The sequence below is a fragment of the Engraulis encrasicolus genome, chromosome 14 (assembly GCF_034702125.1).
Source record: "Engraulis encrasicolus isolate BLACKSEA-1 chromosome 14, IST_EnEncr_1.0, whole genome shotgun sequence".
NCBI lineage: Eukaryota > Metazoa > Chordata > Actinopteri > Clupeiformes > Engraulidae > Engraulis > Engraulis encrasicolus.
The window spans coordinates 45079954-45087453 of NC_085870.1; the positions used below are offsets into that span (position 1 = coordinate 45079954).

Genomic DNA, 7500 nt, shown 5'->3' on the forward strand with positions numbered 1-7500 from the left:
ATATATGCACGCAAACAAACACACACACACACACACACACACACACACACACACACACACACACACACACACACACACACACACACACACACACACACACACACACACACACACACACACACACACACACACACACACACACACGTCCAGACAGATGGCCCAGGGCACCGCAGGAGAGAGAGAGAGAGAGGAGGCTGGCTAGCTGGACAGCAGGATGGATGGAGTGAGAGAACGAAGGAGGGGCAGATAGGAGGAGAGGAGAGCAGAGTGGAGGCAGAGAGGGAGAGAGGGAGGAGTGCAAATTAATTGCAGCAGGCACCATGGGGGCAGAATAGCTCAGGTTCCAATTCATTAACAACTCTGTGCAATACCTGTAGGTGTGTGCTATTATACAGTAGTCTATCTCACTCTCCATGACTGTGTGTGTGTGTGTGTGTGTGTGTGTGTGTGTGTGTGTGTGTGTGTGTGTGTGTGTGTGTGTGTGTGTGTGTGTGTGTGTGTGTGTGTGTGTGTGTGTGTGTGTGTGTGTTTCATGTATTAATGGGTGCTCTCTCTCTCTCTCACTCTGTGTGTGTGTGCGTGCGTGCGTGCATATGTTAATGTGTGCATGTGTGCTTTTCTAGGTCAGTCAATCTGCATGTGAGAATGTGTATGTTTATGTACATACTGTAGCCTACATAGCCTCATCTCTCTCTCTCTCTCTGTGTGTGTGTGTGTGTGTGTGTGTGTGTGTGTGTGTGTGTGTGTGTGTGTGTGTGTGTGTGTGTGTGTGTGTGTGTGTGTGTGTGTGTGTGTGTGTGTGTGTGTGTGTGTGTGTGTGTGTGTGTGTGTGTGTGTGTGTGTGTGTGCGCGTGTGTGCGTATGTGTGTGTGTGTGTACAAAAAAATATTTTCTGTGAAGCTGCTCTCAAAACAGTTCCACACGTGTCCTTTAAATGGGGGGAAATACGGAGGGAAGCATAACGACTAAAGTATGAAGAACAGTTCTTGGCCAGACACAGTCAGACACAATGAAACAGCAGCACAAAAGTATTTGTTGTTAGTAGCTTTGTGTGTGTGTGTGTGTGTGTGTGTGTGTGTGTGTGTGTGTGTGTGTGTGTGTGTGTGTGTGTGTGTGTGTGTGTGTGTGTGTGTGTGTGTGTGTGTGTGTGTGTGTGTGTGTGTGTGTGTGTGTGTGTGTGTGTGTGTTTATGGTTTCTCATCGCCTCTCGCATAACCTCTTGTGTATATACCGGGCTACATACGAGCCTATTACAGCATCTAACAGAACACCACAGCTAACTATTTATATCTTTACCAGACAGCCAGTCTCTATGATCACGTTAAAAGCCGTAGCCAGCATAGCCTTCTTCTAGTTAGCCGTGTGAACAGGGCCGATGACAGCTTTTGCTGGGCCCGGGACAAAGTAATCGGAACCAATTCTAGGCCCCCTTTCTCCTTGGGCCCAGGACAACTGACCCTTTTGTCCTCCCCTGTCGGCATCCCTGCGTGTGAATAGCAGGCACTGTAGGGTAGCCTATGGATGCTAAAACTAGGCTTCCATCATTGTCTGAGAAAATGCGAACTCCAGCAACATCCATGTTTATGGGGTGTCGTTAACATGCCTGTGATTTGGTTTATGTGTGTGTAGTAGAAGGTGTAGCGACAGTATTCTGCATCCATTGCCTAAGAGTACATGCTAAGACGACGCTAACCTTTAGAGATAGACAGAAGGGGTTTGTGTGCTTGTCATCAGGACAGGAGGAGGCAATGAGCGCTCTTGGCTGTCACTCTCTCATCACGGTGCTGTCATCAGCGTCTCACGCTTCTTCTACTTCATGGCGGATGAAAGGAAATATGGGGGGCGATATAACAAGGGAGCGGAGGAGACAAATGCACCACGTTAGCGCTTCGGCGGCACGCCAACACGAGCGAGGAGACTGCGGTGATGGATCGCATGGAACAGTTGTCTCTCTCTCTCTCTCTCTCTCTCTCTCTCTCTCTCTCTCTCTCTCTCTCTCTCTCTCTCTCTCTCTCTCTCTCTCTCTCCATTCCTCTCTCCCTCTCGCTCTCTCTCTCTCTACATTCCTCTCTCCTTCTTTCTCATCCCTCTCTCCTTCTCTCTCTCTTCCTCTCTCTCTCTCCATCTCTCTCTCCTTCTTCCTCTCTCTCTCTCAATCCCTCTTTCCATCTCTCGTTCCTTCTCCCCCTCTCTCTCACCTTCTTTCTCTCTCTCTCTCTCTCTCTCTCTCTCTCTCTCAATCCCTCTCTCCATCTCTCTCTCCTTCTTTCTCTGTCTCTCTCTCCATCCCTCTCTCCTTCTCTCTCTCTCTCTCTCTCTCTCCATCCCTCGCTCTATCCCTTCCTTCTGTGCTCTCCTCCTCCATAATAGATGAGGGGGTGGTGGGGGGTAGAGCCCAGCAGGTGCATGAGGGCTATGTCTGCCTGCCTGTGTGGTGTGCAAACTGCTGATGAGCCTTTGCTGGCTCTGTGTGTGAAAATGTGTGATTAGTATGCATGCATTTATGTGTGTGTTCATGTGTGGTTTTATGTGTCTGAGACAGTATATGTTGTGATACATACGTGTGTGTGTGTGTGTGTGTGTGTGTGTGTGTGTGTGTGTGTGTGTGTGTGTGTGTGTGTGTGTGTGTGTGTGTGTGTGTGTGTGTGTGTGTGTGTGTGTGTGTGTGTGTGCGCGCGCGCGCGTGTGTGTGTGCTTGCGTGCGTGTGTGTGCGCGCATGTGCGCGCCTGCATGCATGCGTGTGTGCACGTGTGTGAGTGTGTTTATGTACTGCGAAAAAAAAACAGGGAGAATGGATGGATCTCATTCAGAGAGGCTGGTGCCCACTGAGGAGGGAGAAGAGGAGGGAGCAGCCGGGCAGACAGCCGGCATGCCATTACTTCAGCATAATAACACTCGGGCCCTCAGGGGCCATCTTTTAAAAGAGGGCCCCTGGAGAGAGCATCAGCCCTGTAAAGCTGCGGTCACGCATGAGAGCAGCCTAACGCATCAAGACGGGTAGATTAACCTCAGGGTTAGAGGGAGACTACGGCGGCAGCATTGCTAAGTCACTCAGAGCAGCACTGTTGTATGACATTAGAGGCCTACGGTGCAGTACAAACATGGCTGCAGCATTGGTAAAACATGACGGGGTAAATCACACATCTATCACAGTGGACCTGTTGAGTAGCATCAGCTGTTTGAGGTGCACTGTGTAGGATGTGGCCAGAGTATAGCAACTGTGCGTCTCATTGAAACTGTGCAGTCGATTGCCAAATTTAATCTTTTCATGAATATTTACAAAATAATTAACGAATATTTAAGAGTATGACGAAATTATAGTAAGGTTTGCGGCTAAAAATGTCTATTTCTTGAAATTCAAAAGTGGCGGACCATGGAGAAGATCCCTCTATTCATGTATGAAAAGTGCAATTTTCCCAGTCATAATGAATACTTACAATTTGATAGTGGTGGTAAGTATTCATGGAAAAGGTAACATTTCTGAATGGGCAGCATGAATTCTGGAAATAAACTACTAACAATATTACACAGTGCACCTTTAAACAATACCGATTGTATGAAAAGCTACTGAGTACACACTGTACATTGTCATTTTGAAATGGTGACATCTGAGTGATGTGTAAAAGCATGAGATGAAAAAATTGTACACTCCGAGGAAGCAAATATTTTCATCTCAAAATAGCTTTTTTTTACACAATCCTTCATTTCACCTTCATGGACCATAACATCATGTTACAGTCACTCATCTATTTATCACATGAAATGGAAAAAAAATGAAATGAAAAATACAATTCTGCATCTCGACCTCCAGGGCAATTGAATATGGAATTTGTGGTGTGGTTTTAAGAAGTAGTTTACCTCTCTTTACCTCTGTCTAACCCATATACTACAGCTCAGCTTATAAAACAGTACTGACTTTGTCACAAGAGTCGAAAGCCCCATTCTTTCTGAGAGGGGAGCAGACAAACACCTTAACCATTTCATTCAGAGTGTCTGTCATAACCGTATTGTTACCAAAATAGTGATGACCATATCTGTTACTTACAAGTTACAAGAATTGCTTTTGGTAATGTCATAGCAATGCTGTTATGATGTAGTTAAACTTTTTCAGCACATAGTAAATGTGACTGTTGGCGGACCCATTATGCATGAAACGACTACCACTTGTAATACGGCTTGCTTAAATGTTGCATGCTGTTCCCTTGAAGAAAAGGGGCTAGCCGAACTTTATATATTTCTGACATTTCCGAACAACAGACCACTGCTAAAGGGAATAGCTAAAGAACAGAGGATGTTGGCACAACACTACATTTTGAACCATTTACAAAATATGATTAGAATTTCGGATCAATAGTTGTTTTTGCTAGAAAGCCATTTAATACATTTGTGGTTTGCTTGTCAGTAGGACATAAAATTAACATTGTCAGAGCGATTCCACAATTCCTGCTGCAGCAGCCTCTGATTTTCTTGATCTCTCTGCCAGGATGGACTGTGTAATATGGAGCTTTTGCAGCATATTATCCCTTACACACTTTTCAAGATCTGGCTCTGATTGCTTTACAATGTACAGTAACAAAATCAGAGAATATTATTTCCCCAACCCAGGCAACTCCAGTGCAAGGATAGCATAATGCTATAGACAAAGAAATGTGATTATGTGAGTAGTCGTCCCCTGTCTCAGTTTCTTTACGCAGAATAGCAATGAACTCTCTGTTACCTCTGTTATCAGTCCAAAATAATATCACTCACAATCACAACTGATAAGTCACATGCATTAGATCTCACTGAATCTCCACTGCCAGGGAAGGAAAAAAAAACAGCCTCCCACACCATTTCCTTTAGGGTGAATTCTACATCATTTCCCATCAAACACTTCTTCTAAGAAGCATCTTGCAGGCAATCATCTCCCTGACACATTCATTTTCCGTGAGTTGTCTGGGTTTGTGCTGTGCTGTGCCGTGCGGCAGTCGGCCAGTCATTGAGTTCATTGTGTTTAGTGCACTGCAGGCGGTGTTGCAGGCAGGCTAGGTGACGAGAGTGTCACAGTGGCGCAACAACAGTGTGGTGTGAGGAGAGGTAGTGAGGGGTGCGACAGGGTGCATGTACATACAGTTACCCCCCCAACTCCCCATCCCCTATTTCTGAAAAACAACCCCCCTACCCAAATTATACATATACCCCAAAAAAACGCTTGTGATTATCCTCCCTCCCCCAACCAATCTTAATATTGCGTCTGCACCAGGGATGGAAGTAAGCACCCGTCCACCTGCCAATGACGGGTGAATTTGGCCTTTGGCAGGTGAAATATGTCAACCCACCAGTCACCCTGACAGGTGAAAGTTTTCTACAGGCGCCGGGGTTAAAGCTGAATTATACGCATCTAACATCAAAAGGTTAAGCAAATTGGTAATGAAAAGAGTTATTGGCATCAAAATAACTGAATTTACAACCTCTGAAGCAAAAGTATTGATCAGAAAATGATCTTACTTGCCATTACAATGTACAATGGAACAGTTGAATATGAACCGCTAAAAATGATGACTGGTAAAAATTGTGAGTGACTGGTATATTTTAGAATCATCCTGCCACCGTGACTGGTGGGGAACTTTTTTAACCCTATTCAGACTGGGCTTTTTTGGCATTCCTGGGCCTGGGGGGGGCTCTTTTGACCCCCCCCTCATAACTCATGAACGGAATACGGTATGACCACCAAACTTTAGGGAGATGATCTACATATGGACATCTATGAATGACATAATTTTTGTGTCATTATCTGGTATTATGACGTCTGATTATAAAGCCCTAAAAGTCGCCATAATGTATTTTCCATCAAATTTAGGTAATGCACTTAAATTTTAATGATTATATACTTCAGACCACTTAAATGCTCACAAAGCTGTCTGATACTAATGGAAATAACAAAAAAAATTAAAAAAGGAACAATAATGAGACTTAGATCAGTGATTTTCGGTCAGACATACCTGTCAGAAAACCGTTGCCATGGCAACGGCAAAAATGATCAACGGAATCTTTTGGTACTAAACTGTAGCCAACTAAATTTTAGGAAAAGTCACCAAGTTTCGTAGTCATAGCTTAAGTCATTAAGGAGTTATACGTCATCAAAGTTGGTGCGGGCACTTTTAGCCCCCCCCCAGTCTGGATAGGGTTAAGTTCCACCCCTGGTCTGCACCAGTCTTGGTGATGACAGTGTCACTGTTCCACTACAACTGTGGGGTGTGAAGGGGAGCCAGAAGCTACACAGGGGTGCAGCTGGACATATTAGATACTGCACCTGCACCAGGCTGGTGGCTTTTATTTTCATGAAGCTCACTGAACTGCCTCTGAGTATGAAATGTGTGATACAAATACAAATGGCCTCGCCTTGCCTTGCCTATAATGAGAGTGTCACTGTGTCGTAATACAGGTCACAGAGAAGGTGTGGCACAGGGGTGCTACAAAGGCTTCATGCCCCCCCCCCCCCCTACCATTTCTGAAAAACACAATTCCCTCAAAATACCTTACATTTCAACACATAACATTCCAATACCTTAAATTATTCAAAATTGATCAAATATTCAAACATTATCCCCACCCTAAAATACCCTTCATTAGTTCAATATCTGAAATTTGGATTAATCATGTATCTTCGTTCTCGCTGGAGAACGGACTTCTTGTGATCGTACGGCTCTCGCAGGAGAGCAGCTGTCCACACGATGGACCGATCATCAAAGTGTTGCACGGAGTCCGTGCAGACCACTGCACTCGAGAAGCTGAGATAGTTGGATTACGCGCCATGTTGGACAAGCTCGCTGGCCATGGTGCTGAAGCATTGAAAAGTCTACTCTATGCGGTCAATGATGGTCAGAGAGCGATGGTGTAAAGTGAACTGGAGAGGCAGGACGCCTGACGAATCGAATGAACAGCGACGAAGGGAGGTGAACGGGGAGGTGGTGGGTGCGAGAGAGGAAGCAAATTTCTGACTGGAGACAGGTGAGCAGAGAATAAATACTGTGTAGTTAATTAAGGGGCATTCCAATTTTCAATGCAGTAAAATTACACAGAATGATGGCCTACACAGTCTCACCAAAAGTAGTCAATTTTTGACTACTCAATTTTTGGCACCCCAAGACGCAATTTTTGACGTCTTGGGTATTCCTTCCACGTCATATTTTGACTATGTCCTCAAAGGCGCCCCCTTGTGGCAGCATAACGTCATTGAGGTTAGGTTTAGGGATAGGTTTAGGGTTAGGCCACATAGTCAAAATGTGACGTGGAAGGAATACCCAAGACGTCAAAAATGGCCGTCTGGTCCAAGGTAGTCAGAAATTGACTACTTGGGGTGAGACTGCGTTGTGATGGCTGAGCGGGGAATGAGATTCAGGTGGGTAAAAAGACGTGCCTATCTTTTCGCGCTGCATTCCGACGAATGACAGTTGAGCGGAGAATAGAATGTAGGTGGTAATGAATGTGGTTCCCCCAAACTTTGGTCTTTAACAAAA

At 45.1% G+C, this 7500-nt stretch overlaps 1 protein-coding gene across 2 annotated transcripts in view; it reads right to left on the reverse strand.

Moving 5' to 3' along the window:
* The window catches only part of LOC134462712 (arf-GAP with GTPase, ANK repeat and PH domain-containing protein 1-like), a 69389-nt gene that overhangs the window by 49114 nt on the left and 12775 nt on the right, over positions 1–7500 (reverse strand). The window lies entirely within an intron of this gene.